The sequence below is a fragment of the Callospermophilus lateralis genome, unplaced genomic scaffold (assembly GCF_048772815.1).
Source record: "Callospermophilus lateralis isolate mCalLat2 unplaced genomic scaffold, mCalLat2.hap1 Scaffold_741, whole genome shotgun sequence".
Lineage (NCBI taxonomy): Eukaryota > Metazoa > Chordata > Mammalia > Rodentia > Sciuridae > Callospermophilus > Callospermophilus lateralis.
The window spans coordinates 474110-495869 of NW_027515428.1; the positions used below are offsets into that span (position 1 = coordinate 474110).

The 21760-nt window shown below is 37.6% G+C and overlaps 1 pseudogene; it reads right to left on the reverse strand.

Annotated features, from left to right (window-relative positions):
• The window catches only part of LOC143386121 (docking protein 6-like), a 103805-nt pseudogene that overhangs the window by 75957 nt on the left and 6088 nt on the right, over window positions 1-21760 (reverse strand).

The following is a 21760-nucleotide window of genomic DNA, read 5'->3' on the forward strand; positions in this document are numbered from 1 at the left end:
GAGGTGGTCTCTGACAGCTTCCCTATGGTCTAGTTGTTCTCTCCCACCCACCCCTTTCTATGCTTTTTCCTTTGGAAGGAAGTCATCTGGGCAGCTCACAGTCACAGAGTGGGGAGTCGTGCAGCCCTCCTGAGAGCAGGGCCTCTGCATGAATTATTTGGAATTTTCTTATGGGACATTTGTCTATCTGCTCCCATTATTTACTTATTCAGTTAATTACTTATATAAGCATGGACTCATGCCCCAGTTCCTGTTATTAGAAACCAAGATCTGTATGCTATGTATATTCAGAAATTTTATTTCAAAATTCCTGATCTTTATAACCTTTCTATAAATTGTTCAAATGAACTTGCTAACTTGACCCAGGGAGGAGTGGGTTTCGTCTGTGCTGAGCTGTAGGTAAAGATACAATGCTCAGACCGCAGCACCAGGACTGGAGGTGCAGGTGCCACCTGCTGCAATGACACTTACTCTCTGGAGACCCAGGTGCTCTGTGATGTGGAGTTTAACAACATTCTTCCACTCACACTTGAGAATTCTAAACACTACATTTTGAACTCCTGCTGAACTTGAGCTATGTACACAGGAGTTTCTTCTTTACCAACATCAATATCTTATGGAAGTGAATGTTTCTAGTCTGGGTTCTTGGGATGATGAAAATAATACTTCTAATGACTTATTTGTCAGAATGGGAGTAAGAGCCTGTTTTCATTTGATGCACTGGTAGACACCTTGTGGCTCATAAAGGGGAGGACATTCAGGCGACACCTGGAAAAATGCCATGGAGCAGCAGGGGTATTCAAGAGGAAATTGTGTGTGTACATTCTCCCTAACTTTATAGAAAATAAAAAATTGAAAGAGGGCAGTTTCACATTAATCTCAAGCTTTTGTTTAAAGTGATAGGAATTTAAGAAAAGAATGGATTATAGCTGTTTAAGTCAGAAAAGCCATCTGTGTAAATGTAAAATTGCATTAAATAAAGTTTCTTCTGGAATCTCAGCAAAAAATCACAATATAAAAGGCAATCTATTAAATGATTAAGTAACTAAATAAATGCAAATTAGGCCAGTGTTTCTCTAAAGAATATCTAAATAAAATTGCGACTTAAAAAATATAATTAAATATCATTCTTTCCAAAAATAACAGACTTCAGTTGCACTTATACATGCAGAACATTGCTCACTACAATTTCAAAAAAAGTCAAACAATAGTGAAAAACAACAATTAAATTAATGAAAATCATTTTTATCATGTTTTTGAAAACTAATTTTCTGGCTGTTATTAATTTAATAAGAGACATTAATATTATATATTTAAGAGCTCAGAAAAATTGAAGTGACTAGACTGTTCTAAGACAGTGAACAAGAAGGTAAAAATATTTTGGGATAACAATATACCAATAAGGCTGAGACAGGTACTGTTACAAGACGGGGATTTATAGTACCAATCACAGACATCCCTGTACCTCCCAAAAGTCTGTTTTGAAGGATGAGATATGGAAAGATGGCAAATGAAGAAGGACTGATGAATAAAGCCATCCAAGGAAAGAAGGGCACTTTGACACATTCCAGGTCAGGCCAGGAAGACTAAGGTCAGCTCAGATGAGGGGTGTGAGCAGTCTCAGTCATGCACAGTGACATCAGCAGCTTTAGAATAATATGACTTAGCATTAATTAGACCTTTCAACTTTCTATAAACCAGACACTTCATTTTTCCTTTAAAAAATTAAGAATCTTCTCCCAAAAGGCTACATAACCATTTTAAATTTAAATATTTCGAGCCCTTCATATTTTTGGTAACATGCATTATAAAGCAAACACATTGTTTCTTTGAGCAAAATCTTTGAAAAGCATTGTCAACTCAGACATGACGCAGGGCCTCCAACGTGAAGGATATTGCAAGTTCAAATTAAAAAGTTCTGCATCTCACCACTGTCAGAGTGCTTTATGAACCGGCATGTTGAAATGCAATCTGAAATGTATTTATTTGTGGTACCAAGAACCGGTGAAAGCAGCACACTGCCCAAAGTTATGTTCTGCAAAGTTTGGGGAGTAAGGCTGAGTTTGCCAGGCTTTTGTACAGTGGCATTATTGTTGCCCTACAAAATACCTGCAGCTACTTTCTGCAAAAACCTGGATACTAATCACATGCTCACTCACTCAACATCGCCCTGGTATGGTTTACTTAATTCTCAAAGCTTGAATGGAAACTGTGCCAGAGTTCTCAGACCACCTGGGAGAAGGCACAGAGAGATGACAATAAGTACCCAAAACATCTGGAGAAATCAGTAGGCTGAACTGGCGACTAACATCCTCCACAACCCTCTCATTACAATGAGCCATCCAATCCAGACTCGCATCTTCATCTGCCGGGGTCATTGTCTCAGAAGCCGCTCAACGTCCTCAAGCTGTAGATGGGTCTGTAATGGCTTACCTGACTCACAGGCAAATTTCTTTGACGTTTCGTCATGAAAGATAATTGCCACTGCATGCTTCTTTGTCTCTCGAGGCAGTCTGGTTATATTTTTGATGTTGTGTAGTTCAGTTACCTTGAAATAAAAAAAAATTTAACTTAGTGTGCTGAATACATTCTATACTGGAAAGCTAAACACAAGGATCAGGTATCACTGCCTCACACCACTTCCTAGGGGATTCTTGTGCTAATTTTTAATTAACTATAGTCAAAAACAATAAGGAAAAAACACCATGTCTTCCATTGGGCACTCAATTTTGGTCACAGTTCATGTTGTTTGCTGCACTTTGAAATAGTCTAAAAACTGTGTAGAATAGCTTCATGGACTCAATGTTTTCAGTAAAGTGGCACCCCCAGGAGACCATAGCAGCTGTGGTACACAAGCATTCTCATTAAGGATCTGTTGAATTATGATTATGTTGATTATATTCAGTATCTCCTCTGTCTCCTAAGTCCCATCTATGATATCACTTTAGCCATGGGACAACTGACACCTGTCCATCACTGAGGTGGCTCCAAAATTTTGAGTAACTAACCTTCAACAATGGAAAACGCAGTGTTTGTGGACCCATGAGTCACTTCCCTCACCACGGTCCATCTGGGATTTATGAACCTAGGTTAATGATGTTTTATTCATTTAGAAATGAATAAAGAATGCATTTATATCTTTTACTTCTTGACTTTTTATTGGTACATGTTCTGCTGCAAGTTAAGATTCTTTCATTTTTCCTCACAAGCAATACAAATGGCCAAATGCTTTTTTCTTCAACTTCTCTGCAACACAACATTGTAATAATTACGTTTAGGTTAATTTTTTCTAAATTATCTTGCAAGATACTGAATTTTTTTATTTTAACTTAAAAGATTTCCTGTTCCTGGATCAGTATTGTTAGCAGAAAGTAAGCAGAGTTAACTAACATAATAATACCCATTAATATTTTTTATGACATCTTATGGTGTCATATCTATGATGCTGTGGGAACCTATAATGAATTAATTATCTTTTGACTATGCTTTAATTTCTTTTCTCAAAATATGGAATTTTCAATATTGCTTTTGAATGTTATTTTGCTGATTAATATTTTGATAAGCATAAACTAAGTAAACAATAAGTCTTAACTTTTTGACCATCTATCTGCATACACATACATACACAACATTTATATGTATACTCATCTCCCAGTATTTGTGGGGAATTTGTTCCAGCCTCCCCACTCCTGTTGATTCCAAAATCAAGGAATACACAAATCCCTCATATAAAATTGCATATAATTTGCACATAACCTACATAGATTCTCCCATATAACTTAATTAAGCTTCAGATTACTTATAGCTAATGTGATGTGAATGGTACACACATAATTATCATGTCATATCATTTAGGGAATAGCAATAGGAAAAATCTGTGCATATTTAGTACAAACACAATTTTCCAAATAGTTTTGATCCATGGTCTGATTTCAAGAGATGAGGAACCTGTGGATATGGGAAGTTGACTGTATGTGAGAGCATGTGTACATAGCTATGTTATATATATTTGAAGACACAAATGTACATATGTGTAGATTTATATATAGTACTTTATCATCAATAGCATCTAATCTATAAGAATTTGGTTAGCACTTATAACTGTATTTAACATTACAGGATGTGGATTAGACAGAAAAGCACCAAAAATAAAAGTCACAGGCAAGAAAAAACAAATTGAAGCATTGGTATGTATGGAAATGGGCACATGCTATCTTGTTTGTAACATTATCCCAAAAAGAAGATCAGGAGAAGGACTTTGAAATTGCAGAAAGTCAGTTTTTATTTGTTTTATGTAATCTATAATTCCATTCTTTATAATTATTGAGTGTTTGTCTCATTTCATAATCACAAGTCTGTTTGCAAAATAAAAGTATATTCTCTGTAATTTTTTCAACTTAAGTCTGTCAAATACTAAAAAAAGAATGCTAAATTTCCTATTAAATGTTGTGTTTTTATCAATGTATCAATGTATTTCCACTGAATAATTCTCATAGTAATGGTACTCAATATTTTTTAAATGCAATAGCTAAGATATTCAACTTGCTGCAGTGCATTCCTTTCTTGTCATTGCAAACCTTCACATATAAAGTAATAAATCACACACACTAGCATACGCATGCACATATACCAACATTACACTGGCTAGGAATTTCAGAGGCCTGCACTGGAGCTCCTGCTGTACTTGATTCCATTATGCATTAACCCCGTGTGAAAACATAAAATGAAAAGAAATATTTTTTAAGCTCGTTGATTCCATAATGTGAATTCAACTTTCGTTTCAGGATTCTGGTCAAAACGGCTCGCATCATTGCTTTCGCAGAACACTTTAGAAACAAGGTTTGTCATTTGGGTATGGATGATTATTGTAACCATGAATATAAGATCATCTGTTAGCACCAGTGTGTGCCAGGTCTCTGCATGATCCGATCTGGAGGAACTTCAGAACAAGATTTTGGCCCCAAGGGGAAGAGCTGATATGTGTAGTAATTTTTTTTTCTACTGTGTTTAGAATAGACACATCACTACCCCTAGAAATGACCCCTGATGGTAGTTAGAATATTCAGGATTTTGAGCTTTCTCTTTACATTAGACCCAATATATATTTTTCTCACAATTTTCCCAAAACCCTGAAGAGTTGATATGAGCATGGATATTTGTTACAGATAAGAAAGCTGGTGATTGGAGGAAGTAACAGCCCCATCCTTGGTCAACTTAAGAGAGACCTGTAGCCAGTGCTGACCCCGCCTGCTTGATTTCTTGAGTAGTTGGGTCTCTGCAGTGAATCTAATGTGAGAATTCTCTTTGACAAGTGTAGTAGTTTGGACTTGCTTGAGCAATGATCAATGCTTTCACTGTATCATACAAACTTTAACTGCACATGAGGGTTACTCCTGAAGAGAAAATACACATTTCCACTCAGAATTTCCAAAGCTCCGCTATACTCACAATTATTAAGTAGTGTCCTAAATAATGGGAAATGTACAGATGTATTTCATGTATTTAAAAATTTTTGATCTTCATTTTGGAAGCTGGTACCTCTGATATCAATCAGGATATGATAGTATTGAAGTAGTTAAAATGAACAATTCATGACCCCAAATTTCACTCATATCATATAATACATTATATTCAAAGAAAAATTATGTGCTACCATTTTAGGAGCTTGATGTTACTTGTCACCTATTTTTCCAAAATCTTTAGTGACCTGGATTTGTGACCTCACTCAGGGTTGCTGTTCAGGTACCTGCAGCAGCCCTCTTGCTGTGTCACATTGGACTTCTGTCACATACCTCAAAAATGAGTTTTAATCTGTTAGAGTCTGTAAACAAGTCAGGATGGCGCCTGGCAAAATGCCAGAGGGAGTGGTTTGTGAAGTAACACCATCGAGCCATTAAGTGTGGAGATTCCTTATTGGTTGACTGCTGTATCTAGTTTATGCTAATTAAGATAAGCTGTGTGGAATGTATATATACCCCTCCTATCCTACAATAAAGGGCTCCTACTCCTGCTGTATCAGTCTACACAAATTGCCCGTCACCCCCCGGTTATTTTGCTGCAGCCGGACTGCGGCATTAATCTACACCTTATTTATATTTGTTTCTCTCTTGTAACAATCTCTTCTAAGATTATCATGTGAAATTCTGAAGTTTCTGAAGATTAATACACTGGAGAGAAAGACAAAGTCTAACTTTTGAATGTCTAAATGATTAAATAATCGATTCAAGTAATATTAATGACAAATTTTACTCCAACATAGTATATTGAAGCAATATTTAAAAGTCAGACATTATCGTCAAATGATAATCTTCCCTGAACAAAGTAGAGTCTCAAAACAATGAAGATTCAATGTTGCTTTGGAACACAAAAGTGATAGAATTTATATAAAGTTATATATTATATAAAATATCTTGCAGTGGCAAACAATATCATGAAACCATTTTTAATCTTGCCCTTTTCCAAATATTTTTATTCAACAATATCAGAGATTATTAGAGTAAGTATTGTGGATTTTGCATTTTTTGTGGTCTCATATCAAAAATCAACAGCATAAACTGATGGACAGGCAGGGGAAACCTGGCAGGCACCAGGGGTCCAGGACCCTCTACCTTCAGCCTCAGGCGCCCCGATAGAGGCGCCCCAAGTGCTTGCTCACCTGTGGGACTCACTCACACTGAGCATGCTCATGGCCTCTCCAGGCCGATGCTGCTTCTCTGGTTTCCAGAATCATGCGGGTTTTAGTTGTCGATCAACAGTGTGATGCTGTCACCTCTTCAATTTAATAAATCTCCTCTACGTTTTGAAAAGTTGTCAAACTCAAGAATATAGATGCAAGTTTCTCAAATTATAATTTTCACCTGAAAACTGAATTTTTATATTTTTCAATGAACATGGTGGATTGTTTTCTTGATATGGGCTTGCTCAGTTCTTTTTTTCATGGATGCATTAAATTAACAGGACAGTGGCCCCCATGAAGCCATCGTCACATGCACTTTACAATTTGCTCAGTCTCCTTCCCAGCACCTTCCCCCTCCCTCCCCACCCGGTCTCACTGGGTTCACTCTATGATCCCCCCTCTATGGTTATTTTAATTAGTGCATTATAACTGCACACCTGAGCGGAATCCTTCAAAATTGTATCCAGTATTGCACATGGACATGGCGTAATTTGGAAATTACACTCCCCAGAACTTCCCCACGCCCTCCCCTCCTCCCTCCTTTTTAATGCTCTGCTTAGTTTAGTTTGAGAAAATATCCCACAAAAGTCTGAAGGATGAGTGGCATAGTTTGCTGTCAGTCAGTGACTTTTTCAATCAATGGAAGTTCTGTTTCTCTTTTGAAGAAGCAGCTATTGTGCTGGACCCCCATGGCCACACCTTGCTCCTTCCTGAGATGACTGCAGTCCCGTGCTCTTGAGTTCTTGCTATTTTGGTAAATACAATATTTAAAAGCCACACTGTGGTCCAGGTAGAATAAAATTAATATTTTTATTAAGTAAAGTTTTTGTTTGTTTTTACTTCTGTATGCAGCTGCCTGACTGTCAAAAATTCAATGACTGCTATTGCCACTCAGCACTGCTGCCTTGACCAGTTCCGTGTACTACTGCTTTTGCAGCTAGACAGGGAGAGCAAGAGCAAGCCTGCCTTGGCAGGGCGGTTCTTCAGGGCCACGCTGAGCTCCAGGGCTCTGCACAGTGCTCTCCTGGGCCCAGGGCTCTCTTTCTGTCACAGCCTTGTCAGTTCTGCTCCCATACCTTCCTCTCCACAACCTCATGACTCACTCCAGCCCTCGCTCCCTGTCCTCATGCCCACACCGGCCCCACTCCCCAGGACCTTGTCACACTGCTCCCAGCTGTCTTCCTCACCGACACACAGCCATTCCCCTCGAAGACTCACGGCCATGCACTCAGGCCTCAGAACTGAAGGTCTCGCTCTTCAGCAAGAACTGGAGGACTTCCAATGGTCCAGTTCCTGCCTGTACATCGGAGCTCATCTGCTTCCACGTCAGCCCTTAATGCAAGACAACGTCCAACCACAGGCAGAATCTCCCAGTGTTACTGAATCAAAAGCTCACCACTTAGTGATTATGGAGCTTCTGTGCAATAATCTGTTTGGGACAGCCTGTGCCTCCATCTTCCTGTCAAACTCACTCAGATGGACAAGTGCTCCTGAGCGAGCCCTGTGACATTAGTGACTTGTTCTTGTTTGGGCTCTTTCTCATGACCTTGGCAATTTGATCTGAGCTCAGATGTCCTCTTGGCTGAATACAGAATCTATCTGGGTTCTTGTATTAGGCTCAGTATGTCCAGATAGTTATTCTTTTAAGGCAGGATTTACTTATTTCTTCATTTATTTGGATTCTGACCATATGCTTTTCAAGGTGAAAAGCACTAGGCATTTGTAAACTGATTATTGCTTTCAAAACATGTGGAAGAAAAGACTGATTTGTTATCTGGGTTGTGTGCTCTGAGAGAGAGGGTGTACTTAGATATTTGGGAGTTATAAATAAATAGAGCACATCAGAGGGAGAAACTGTTTTTCTTATAGTTCAAAATGATTGAGTCTCTTGTTCTGCCATTACTGCTAGTTAACTGGGGGGAAATCACATGGGCTGAGGCAAATGGCAACTGGGCTCAAGCTTTCCAGAGTGCTCTTATCTGAACACTTAGCAAGATTTAGCATAAATAAATTGAGATCCATTTTACAGTTTAAAAATCATGCCATTGATGTTCTGCATTTTCCCCTTAGCCTAAGTACCAATTAAACTAAATGTTACTACTTAATGTAGATCTTACTATAGCAAAATTATATTTACACTATTTACTACACTCATAAATAGGTGAGATGGCATCATTATTGAAATTATTATTAGTTTTAGAGTATCTCTAAACAATTTACTTCATGACAGTTGAGACCAAATTACCACCTATTTAAGTGCTCAATTTCTTTTTAAAACCTAATTATCTTTTGAAAAGTGAAAAGAAATGAACTTTTAGATTATTTTCAAGAGATTTAAAAGAATCACAGCACAAATTGTACTCCTCTTTCTCATTAATCTTAGTAATAATTCTTATTAATTCTGGTATTTTACTAATATTGTATGGTTGTTTTAATTAAGAAAGGGTTTTTTTTAGGATAAAATGGCACATTTCAGGAGCAAGTTTAATAAAACTTTAATAGTGTAGAGAATATTGATTTTTCAGTAAGAAAAGATGATAATTTTACTGATTTTTTATTATTATAATTATTATCACACTTAATACACACATGTCTCTTTATTCTTGATTGCTAAGCTTTCATAAGAATAATTTAAATATTTGTGTTATCTACTACAGCGTATGCTTCAATAGCTGATGTTAAAATTTGCATAAAAATTTTATTATTGCTTCCTTTCAGTTAAAATTACATTGGTTTTCCAGTAGCAGCCTTGTTATATTTTCCCTTGTTGCTGATAAAAATGAACATGTGCTGTTGAAAAATCAATATAATTTATTCTTAAAGCAACCTGTGACAGAGCTCATGTCCTCTGACACAGTCTTCCCGTGGGTCACTGTTTGACTATCTCAATGTGTTCATTATCAATAATTACAAGCTTAGTCTTCCATATCTTTGACAGATATAAAGGCTCTCCCATGTTAAGCCACAGAATGAAACGTATCATCTAGAAATGAATAATTATTGGTACAGTTATATTAGAATTGGAGTTAGCTACTCACAAGTTTTGAACCTCAGAATTCAAGCAACCACAGATGAAAACTGTGTAAAAAATATAATTAGTGAGTACTGAACACACAAGGACTTCTTTGTTTGCCATCGTTTCCCAAATCATACAGCACAACCACGATTACATAGCATTTCTGTTGTATTAGGTAAAGTCCTGTACAGGATGTGCTCAGGTTCACAATGTCATGCTGTTTTACAGCAGAGCCTTCAGCATCTGCACAGTTTGTTACCTTCAGCAGAGCCAGTCCTCCACAGATGCTGAGGGACACCTGTAATGGTCGCTGTTGGCTGGCTACTCAGGTTCCAGCTCCACATTGTTAGCAGGACCTGATATTGTTCATATATCCACCCCTCCATCATCCCTTGTGGGAATCTCTCAGACTCCATCTGGGTGGAACTCACTATTCACTAATTAATAGAAGTGTTCTGGTGAAAGGACTAGTGGCTCTTGACAAGTGTCTTCCCATGGTGGAGCTGTCCTGTCAGAATGTCATAAGTCAGAAATGCTCCAGCTGGCCTGCTCCTAGGCTGAGAAGCCCAGGCAGTTCCAAAGACGGCAGAGTAGGGACCACACACATAAACAAGAAGTCCTCGATTTTAATTGTTGACAAGAGTGACTGGATCAAATAAGCCTGAGACCAGCTGCCTCCCTGAACATACTATAAATCATGATAGTCCACTTTCACTTGCAGCCAAAAGATTCTAATTGATAGAGCAAACTGAGAGCTGACCTTCCCTTGTTTTACAGATAGTAAAATGGGCTGTCCCAATTTGAGGGACTGTGACACAAAGTCATGGTCAGAAGAAGGACCATGTTCTCTACTTCTCAAACAAGTGCACTGTCCATTTGTCCAAGAGCCTTTGCCCTGAATGTCATGTGTTGTATCAACAGCAAATAATAGCTTAATAAGAAATGACTAGAGGAAGGAAAATCAACTACAAAAATGACTCAGGTTATAGGGGTGGTGGAAGGAAGTCTGGGATAACCTCAGTGCATTATTTCTCCTACATTATTTTGAAATTTCTCATTATAAGACAGAAAGATAATATATATTCAGGACTGAGAAATGCATAAAATTAGTATATAGGAAATTGTGCACTAAGGGGATCTCTGGATAGGTTTAAACTTAGCATGTGTAAGATGCTTCTCTGGCTATGCTACTGTTCTCACTTTGAGAGCTACAGCTTTACTACACAGATATTAATAGAAAACTATTCAGCTACTAGGACTTTACCCAGTGTAGTACAAAATTAGGTCTCTTAATTATTATTGTGGTTAAACAGTGGCCCTCAAAAAGATATGTCCAAGTCCCAAGTCTCAGAACCAATGACTGTGCCTTTATTTGGGAAAGGGATTTTCACAATTAAGTCCTGAATCTTGAGAGGAGACTACCCTGAATTTAGTGTGGGTCCTAAACCCAGTGGCTAATGTCTTTATAAGAGAACGAGGGAGATTGGAGATAAGTCTCAGTGGAGACAGAGCCCAGATGATCAAGGCAAAATCAGAAGTGATGCTGCCACAAACCAAGGAGCCCCTGAGCCCCCGCTGCTGGGCAGGCAGCACCCGTCCTCCCCTGAGGCTCTGGAGGGAGTGACTCCTGCCCACACTGTGACTCATGACTTCTGGTCTCCAGAACCGTGAGAGAATAAATTTACTTGGTGTTAAGCTACCAAGTTCGTGACAATTTGTTAGGCCAGTCCTAGGAAACTAATAGAGTTACACCACATTACCTGAAGATAAATAGCACAATTTATGTTATAAAGTTTCTATTCTTAAAGCAAAATGAAAGGCAACAGGAAAATTTTGTATATAGCCCTATTTACCTTATAATTTATTGAAAATTCAGGAGTATGTCTCTATTTTGTGTCACCTGAGGGCATTACATATATTTCTACTTTAATTTTGATTAATGAAAAGTCCACACTGCTCTCCCAGGTGGTTATCCAGAGCCTGGGAAGATGATTGATTGACAGCCACACAGAAGGTGAGGGTCCCACAGGCAACACCTCCCTATTAATGAGCTCTGTCACAACTGGAGTTCCCAGGGGAAAGCAGGCATAAGGTGACAACACAGAGGTCTCTCTTTGGAAAATAAATCTACTAACATTTGAGGGGGTCACCAGCCAGGCTGAGCTGGGGCTGAGCTGGGGAGCTCTCTCAACCAGGGAGCTAGGCACTGGGGGGAGGAAATCCCCCTTTGGGAGAGTCCATCCAAAGCTGGGAGGAGAAGGTCTCAGTGGTGCTCCATGATCTCATCCTCATTTTCTTCTTTGCCTTGTTATCACCACAAAAAGCTTTTCTTGGTTGCTTTTGACACTTTAATAGGAGCAAAAAAGTTCCACTCTAGAGGACTTGCCATCATCCTGCAATGCCAGGCCAAAGAGCACTGGAGAAGACCCTCAGGGGCACCACCATCTCCTGTAGGGGGATCGAGGAGCCTCCAGGTACACCCTCTACAAAGAGGTCAAGTATGTCATTGTGAAAACAAGAAGAAAAGCAAAAGGAAAGGGATCAAGTCAAGGAAGGATGGAAGGGAGGGGAGGAGGGAATCTCTCTTCCACGGTCTATCATCATAGACTTGATGATTTTCACAATGACTCTCAAGAAAATTCTTAGTCAATATTTTTGCAAGTCATCACACTGGTTATAATTTTTGTAACTCTGTTTCTTGTTGGCATTTCTGGAATCGAAACACAGGAATGGGTACCTGTTGAGAAGCTCAGTGTTGACTGCAGACTTTTTGACATTTGGGAAGAACTATCATGAAGGATTGCTGATCTACCATTAAATAGCAGACAGAAGTGTTATAGAAATAAGATCAAAAACTGGTGGTGTGAAGCAAAACTGCCAACTCTCAAGGTTCTTGCGGTAAAAATGATTCTTCAGCTGTTCAAAAAGACACAGGACTATAGTTAAATACAAACTTTGCTGACACACATGAACTTTAAAGGTGTCAGAAGCTGAATTCCAAATGGAAAAAAAGAATAGAAAAATCCAGAGAAGATGCTTACAGGTTAAGACATTGTGTCCACCTTCGACTGGTGCCCAGGCTCACATCTTGGCTGCATAGACAACAATCAAACTTGATTCTTAATCAAGATAACATAGATGCTAAAAGTAGTGCAATGTGTCCCTAATCCCCAACCCAAGTGGTTTTGGAAGCTTATTGACTTTTGTCTGGTAAATTTTGTAGCAAATGGAAAAACCAAAGGACAAATTATAATGTGATTGCAGTGACAAAAGTCTTTGACAGTTCACAGGAAAGTTAAGTAATAAATTTATCCCTCTCATAAGAAAGAAATGGAGGTTTTTCAAAATATAATAGGGTCAAGCTATTTTATATTATTTTATTTTTTTAGACATATATCTGCTATCAACAGTAATCACAATAGAAATTTTTCTAACATATTTGGAGTATTTATGAAAATACACTTGATTAAAAAAACCTAAGTAAACTCAAAAGAATAAAATTATAAAAATTACATTCTATGGCATTAACACAATATAATTAAAATTTATAATGTATACAATTAAATGTCCCATACATATAAGAGTAAATAACATATTTCTTAATATCAGTTATAACATATGATTTAAAAAGGAAATTTCAAGTTAAGTGGCAAAATATTTGGATTTTAATAAAAATAAAAGCAAAACATGTTAAAATTTGAGAGACACTGATAAAATTTTGTATAAAGAAATATGTAGCCTTAAAATATTTTTCGTGGGGGCTGAGATTGTGGCTCAGAGGAAGAGTGCTTGCCTTGCATGTGTGAGACACTGGGTTCAATACACAGCACCACATAAAAATAAAATAAAGATATCATGTCCACCTAAATTAAAAAATAAATATTTAAAAATACTTTTCAGGAACAATAAGAAGAAAAAAAAGGATGAGGGCAAAGAACCCTGGCATTCAGACACAGAAATAAAACACCATGGAGCATTTCTGTAAAGACAAACTAATGAAGTCAGAAATCAATGAAATGAAGAAACTAGCATGAAATTTAAAAAAACCAAGAGCTCCCTGTGAAAGAGTGAATAAAAGAGACCTCTGGCAAGCTAAGTGAGACAAAGGAAAAGTGAATCAAGGGTACAAAGAGGAAAATGGACAAGATATAAATATGAATAGAAAAATTATAAATAACTGAATGCTAAAATTTTTATAGTGCAGGCAAAAAAAAAGAGATGTATCTAGGAAAATATAAAACCTCAAAATTGTCAACAGAAAAAAAAAAGAATACTTGAAAACTTCAATAAGACAGTGTGCTCATCAACCAAAAGCTCATTTATGGGGGATTTCATAATAGAGTTTAACAAAATTTACAGTGACAGTGAATAATAATAGGTAGTCCCAGGAGTAAAAGTTTAGTTAAAATCTATGGATATGTTTCTCAAAATGGATAGGTTAAGGGACAAATATCACTTAATTTCTTTAGAAGACTGAAATAATCATATTGTTGATAACGTTCAACACCCTGTATGAGACAACTATTTCTATATCAAGAATAGAAAATAATTTCCTTTAGTTAACAGGGTATATACCAAAATTTATTCTAGTTCCCACAGAAGCAGCAGACACCATCCATTTACTACTGGAGCCTTGGCTGGGATGCTATCAGAGTCTCCACAAAACACAGGTCCTGGGAACAAAGACCAGGAAAGGAAGAAGGTGCCATCATCTGTGTTTTCAGATATTACGATCACTGACATAGAAACAGTCACTAGAAAAACTGTTAGAAACAACAAAAACACCTAGCAATATTATCAGATACACAGTTTGAAAAGTAACTTCTCCATGCCAGCAATTCTTAGTGAGAAAATAAAATATAAATGCCTTCATAATAACAAGGGAAATTTTGAGATGCCTAAGGATTTCCTTGAGGAGTATTTTAACCTTAAAAGAAGCAGAATAAAAGGTTCTTCGATAAGTTGCTAAATAATTCTATAAAAGGAGAATCAACCAAATGTTTCGGGCTCTTGCCTTACTAAATGTTATATGCACAGTATGGTACCCTGGTGAAGTAAGCCAAATGGCGTGTTCGTGGTTCAAGAGCAACCAGTTTACATAATAGATAATTCAAAGGTGAACATTCTCTGTCTATGTATTAAATACATGTCACCATAATGATGAAGAGAAGGCTTAAGAAGACTTGTGAAAACTGGTTCTCTATATATTAAAAAGAAAATTCTTAAATCAACATACAAATCTAGATACTACATAGATGGAAAACAAAAATATTAAAGGAAAACTATAATGCTAACTGAGTGATTGTGGGAGGATATATTTCTGGTATATGCGGTGGGTAAGTACTTCTTAAAGGAAATGATCAGAGCGTGACCCAGGACAAATTTGGGTGCTTGTGATTTGCAGATTTCTGTTTACTGCAGGACTCCAATGTGGAGTTGACAGGCAGGTGACAGAAGTGAAAAACACAAAGTGTAAGACAGAAGTAAGTCTAATGCTCCAAATAGACACGTAAAGCTTACAAAACTGCAAGAGGAAATGCAGGAATTGCAGTAAGAAAACGGACAAGCAGCATTATCAGGTAATTCCTGCACAAACGTAGCCAAAAGCAAACCTGTATAGAAAGACAGTCCTATAACTGAGAACAGAATAACTTTACATCCATATATTTCAGAAGACTACTAAGTGATGGAGTGCACTGAGAAGCATGTGGGTATACAGGGGCCCTCGGGCATCAGAGGAGGTGTGGAGCTGCCATTCTGGTCAGCCATCTATCACACACTTAAATTAAGGAGACACATGTCTTTAGTACAATGTTCTGCTCTCACTTCTTTTAGGTAACCTCAAAAGTTCCTCACAGGACTGAGGTCTTAGCTCAGTGGTTGAGTTCTTGCCTCACATGTCTGAGGCACTGGGTTCCATCCTCAGCACCACATTAAAAAAAAAAAAAGTAAAAGATATTGTGTCCATCTACAATAAATAAATAAATAAATAAATAAATAAATAAAATTTCCTCACACTGGGTCATAAGGACATAGGAAAAAAAATTTTAATTACAGAATTATTTGAGGTAATGGGAAGTTGCTACCAATCTAGTTCCTTTCACTATGAAAACATAAAAGTAGAGTAGATGCAAACTATGGGGATTCATGCAGCCTTTGGAAGCCAATGACAAAAAGAACACAGAAATGCAAACAGGTCTCAGCCTTCACACGGTGTGAATGAGAATAAGACACAGATGAGGACTATTACACGGTGGTATTCCTTTGGATCAACAATGCAGTGAATGTACAAGGAATCAACAGTACGTGTTTACACGAATCACACAAATAGAAAGACTGCAGCCAAACTCACTGTGATGGTGGCCACAGTTGAGGAGGATGAGTGGATCAGGGAGTGGGAATAAAACAGGTTACAGACAACCCCACACTTTCAGGAATTATGGAAACCAGTGATGGCAGCACCCACCGGGTGAGTACCGTGATCATTGCAACCTTCGCAGGTGAGCTGTGTAGCACCAGGGAAAGAGAGAAAGCAGGAAGGGAGGGAGCGTAGGAGGGAGAGAGGGAGGGAGGTTCACCTCTAAAGAAAAGCTAACTGAAATTCCAGCAGGTCAACCTGTTGACAGGCACATGCTCACCGCAATCTGCAGGTGCTCTGAGTCAGTCTTCAGCCCAGCCGCCGGTAGTGCGGCACAAGATACCTCTTCACATAACTAAGGGCGCTGTCGTATTTCTGTGGTGAGGAATATGGAGTGGCCATGAGTGCTGGTGTGGTCATTAATAATATCAATACTAAAGGTTACCCCGAAGCTGAGACTGTGGTTAATTTCATAAATTTATGAGACCAACTCCAGCTGTGATGTAGGAGTAAACTGGGAATAACATCTAGCTAATGTCCAGCTCCACATTTACAGACTCAAGACACCATCTTCAAGATCATGCACATTTTTGCTTTGAAATTCATAAAGGTTCAAATAACAGAGAACTCAATTAGGACAAAGAACCACATGTCAAGGGTCAAGGCAGACCCTGGTGGATAGTCATCAAGAAAAGGGGACTCAGTCCTGCACCAAAAAGGGACTCAGTCCCCACCAGCAACAGAAGGGGCTTTGAAGAGTCTTCTTTAGGGCCAGATGATAAGTTAGTCCACCTGCTTCCCTGACTTCAGCCTGTGAAACCCAGAGACATGCTGGGCCAGGCTTTGGACTCACAGAACTTCGAGTTCACAAGTGGGTACTGTTTAACCCAGTGCCTTTGTTGCAATTGGTTACTCAGCAGTGGAAAACCAGACCTGTGCCCCAGAGATCCTCAGCATTTGAACTGCATAAAATATGTGAATCTTGGGGAGAGTGATGGGTCTGATCAGGTCAGTTTACTTGCAAGATGGAACTGGGATAAGACAGGGGAAAGGTCACTTTTTGGCCCACATCAGAGAGTTGGCTGACTCAGCTCAGAGACTAGAAATTGTGTAGGAGGACAATCTCTCTGAACCTTTCTGAAGCCATAAGATTAAAGGAGGATTCCAATCTTTTAAAAATCAGATTGAATTTTAATCTTGTAGTGTACTTGGTATCTAAATATGATTAACCTCATTCAAAGAAATTAAAAAGGAGAACTTGGGAAAATAGTTTATTTTTATGCAAATAATTGCAAATATCTCTGTGAGTTTGTGTGCGCATATCTGCCTGTCTCAATAAATAAATAAATAACCAACCAAGGCAAGCCAAATGCCTTGCTTCCCTCAGTGTTTTATGGCAGGGATTTCTCTATTTCCTCTAGAGGTCAAATTATGTCTGATAATATTTCCAAGTATAAAAAAAGGAGCATTTACCATTAAAAGAAGTGATTGCATTGAGCTTCAAAGGCTGCAGTTCCCTAAATCAATGACCTACTTTCTAATCAATACAGTCGTTCAGTGGTGGTGCCTGGTCTACAAGATACAATTGTTCAATGCCAATTAAAACGTTCCTATTGTTTATTTTAAAATAAGACTATTAGATTTAGAAAGCTTTAAAATACCATATCAATTTGAAATAAATATGAGGCATCAGTATTATTTATAAAGTAAAGATGAAAGATAGATATTTATAGTGAAGTACAAAGTATTATTTACGAATAAGTTCTCAGTGCAGCATTTTCAAATTATAGGCTACACATGAACAGGTGTTCATTACCTGGGCTATAATATATAACTTTCGGCTAATGGGGGAAAAAAAGTTTATTCTCAGGAACATGATGCTATAAGTGTTTCTCTGTTACATCCGTCAGCTATTCCAGAGTTTATAGATGGATCAAAAATATTTTTAAAAACCAAAAATGTACTGAGGATATTCTGAAATTAATTCAAGGCAGTGCATCTAAATCTGTGAAATGAATGTTAAAATGCTCCAGAAATGATGGAAATAATGTCAAAACAGAGTTGTGGTACTGAATATTCTTTCATATTGTCTGACTTACCACATAAAATAACTTTTGAAAATTATTTTACTTCATCCTCCAAATTTGTCTCAAAATTTATCAGAAGTCGGTATGAAATATTTCCCTGTTTTAAAAACTGCAAAATCTGAAGCAGAAGTGACTATTATAAACATATTGTCTTATATTTTACATGCAATTATTCTCTTGGTGTACAATTATTATTTAGAGACAGGAAAATATATTGTTTAAATTATACCAATTTTAAAATATAGTACCATTGTAAATAGTTGTCTTGAAAATGACATGAAAGTAAATAATGTTAAAAAGTGTAATAAATATAGTATTTTTTCTCATAAAAGACAATATTTATTTACATGGGCTAAACCCAGCTCCTAGCAATCATACAGGTATTTTATAAGAGTCTGATTCTCATCTTCTGTAAAGTCATAGTTTTTTTTTTAACCTGCTTACTGGATGGTCTATTTTCCAAGGCATCCTTAATCCACATGGACTGTTCCTTCTTGGAGATACATTGGATTTGGGAAAGTTTTATCTGGCCTCAATTCTGATATTAAACAGATCAAGTTTACCTCTGAACGTTCACTGTTGCCTTGAGGTCACCCTTTGCTGACGCCCTCCACCCTGAGGGCTTGACTCCTGGCTTCCCCTGCTGGTGGCTAACTTTAGAGACACTTTATGCAGAAGGCACAGTGCGCCGTGGGCACTTCCTTCCTTTTTTCATCCTACATAAAAGCAGCTTTTCCTGTTTCATTTTGTGTGTGTGTGTGTGTGTGTGTGTGTGTGTGTGTGTGTGTTTCCTGAGCAACTAGCATGGGATAATGGGAGTCAGACAAGTGACAGGATAAAATAAACAATAAAGGGTCGTGGACTAAGGAAGACCATCCCAGAGTTCATGCGTTGGCTAGAAGGTGTTTATGTTCAAGAAAATGGAACTTCTTCAGATGGCGAAATGAACAAATGGATAAGATGCTTTCATCCAAATAAATATCAGTCATTCCCAGGACTGCACTGCAGGAACTTCCAGCAGGTATTTCAAGAGACACCAACTTTGGAACATGCTTCCCATCATATCAAGGGTGCACCCACGAAGCATTGAGCCATTATTCAGAGGCTCAATGAGAGTGTTCGACAGAACATTCTGCACAGACATTGTGTCTGCACACACTAGGGACGTTTGGCTTTTAAAGGTATGTTGCAAAGGTGGCCGCTTTTCACGAGGACACCCTCATCATTTATTTCCTGGGCTCTCTCGGATGTTTGTCTTAAATGAAGATGGGTACTGCTAGCACCAAAGAGGAGCGAAGCAGACAGAATCAAAGGAGGCGTTGGTGTCAGGTTACAGAGGATTTCCACGTGAGACTGGTCCCGATTGGAGCTTCACTCTCCTGGCGTGGCCCCTGAAGCTGCACATCATTCTGTCTTCATTCATCCTTTTCAGGGATTTTATTCATCTTTTCCTCCCTATAGGCAGTGCTCATATTTATTTCATTAAGTTTTCTATAAACTGTTTCCTTTTCATCTGCTTAGAAAATTAAGGAAAATTTATTAGCTGATCTTATGTAAATTACTCCAGTTCGGTTTTCATCTAGGATAAATTTGTTTTGAATATCTGTTGTGACAATTATATACAGCTACATTTTCAACCCTAATGCATTTTAATAACTTCCTTCAGTAGCTAGTGATTTGAATTTCAAATTTCTTTCTACCAAGAAGTTTAAAAAAGTATATACCATTTTATAACCGTTTCATATAAAATTGATTTATGGAGCAGGATGTTGCTCACAGTAAACATATCAAATGTCTAAGTGAGACCATCAATACTCGTAAGTTTATAATATGTATGTTTTAGACAGGGCATAATACAAATATAAAGTTGATTAAAAAAAACTGTATCCTTAGCTTATTTTTCAGAAATTCCTCACTTAGGTTAGAAACATTTTATTTATTTGATTGATCATTTTAATTTATTGCTATCATACATTAGGGCAGATTTTAGGGAAAATCAAAGTTACTGACTAATTACTCATTTAAAATACTTAAACACTAATAAACTGAACTAATTGGATTATTTGACAAGGGATTTTAATTTTTTCATGACATCTCTACTGCTTAAAGGATAAAAACCCAGTTCTTACAGGTTCTCGTATCCTTTGCCTGGTTGCTACATCCACCTGGGTCGGCTCATCTTCCTGACAACCTCTCCTTGCAGAGTTTGCCAACACTCCATTACCCAAGTGCTTTCCAAATCACCCCATAGTGTAACTTGTTCTTACAGTTTTTCCTCTTTCTTTTTATGCACAATGCATTCCCCTGTGTATTTTGCTTAAAACAGAATAATCTTTAATGAAGCAGAGTAATCTTTAAAGAAGCTCCTAACTGCACATCCTTTGTAAAGCCCTAATTTCCAGAGATAGAATTAACTATTCCCTCATAGTTTTTATTATTCATTGCATTTATTATAGTCAGCTATTTATAAACCCTTTATTTCATCAGATTGTAAAAGCTTAAAACAACAATGACAATAACTGTTAGCATTTATGAACTACGCTACACACTCCTAAATCCTTCAAATGCAGTATCTTATTTTCTGCTCTCCACAATCCTGTGGACAATGACATTTGCTGTCCCTGTTGTGCAAACAAGAGCCTCAGTATTTGTCTTGTCACCAGACCCAGCAATCTCATAAGAATATATATCATGCTAATGGTTGCATTGTATTAGTAGTCTCACAAAAAGTTATGTAACCCTCTTAATCATGCTGTGCTCATTATTTACGACTTGGGATTAATAACAGTTTCATAATAAAGAGGGCAGCTCCCTGGGCAACGACAACATTGATTACTCCTAGGGATAGGTACGCCTGCAGGTCACTTATCTCACCCAGGAAAAGAAAATACTCACATTGAAGGTTTCACTCCAATTTGAATATTGCTTCATGGAAATACCATTTTGATGCCTTGAGGAACAGACTGCATTTGAGTAATAAAGAATGGCATTAAAGAAAAATAAAGGAATGACAAAAGAGAATTTGAAGTAGTGCACCTGCCAAGGGAAAGAGGATCCAGGAACCAGCATCATTGGGCTGGGTCATGAAGAAGGAGCCCAGAGATGTGGCTATAGAAGGCTCAGGTATGAGAACCAGTCAGCTGGTGGAAGTACCAGGCAATGTGTGCTAAAATACAGTTCAAGTATGAGAAGGGGACCTAAGCACACCCTGTTGAAAATCAACCTCAAGATTTCTGACCACTGAGGAACCATGCTCTAACTAATCTTCCCTATAAAGATTGGTTTAAATTTACCAATTCAGTTCACAGTCAATCTCAGAAAAAAAATGACATAAAATTATTGAAAGGAAACCTAAGTCACTAAGGAAGTGAATTAGCCTTGCCAAAGCTATAAAGTCATAGTAATAAAAACTTTAATCTTCTCAGTGTTGCCACGACAAAGGTAAATTTTAGCTGTCACATCTACTGAGTTTTGTTATTAAAATGCTTTCCACAGCTGCACATTACAGTTGATGAAATTTATTTAGCTACTTATTAACAGATTATTCCCTTAAATATTCTTATTCTCATTGAGTTCTGTTACTGTTTTGTACCTTGATTCTCAGGTAATGGGGGAGGGGACAT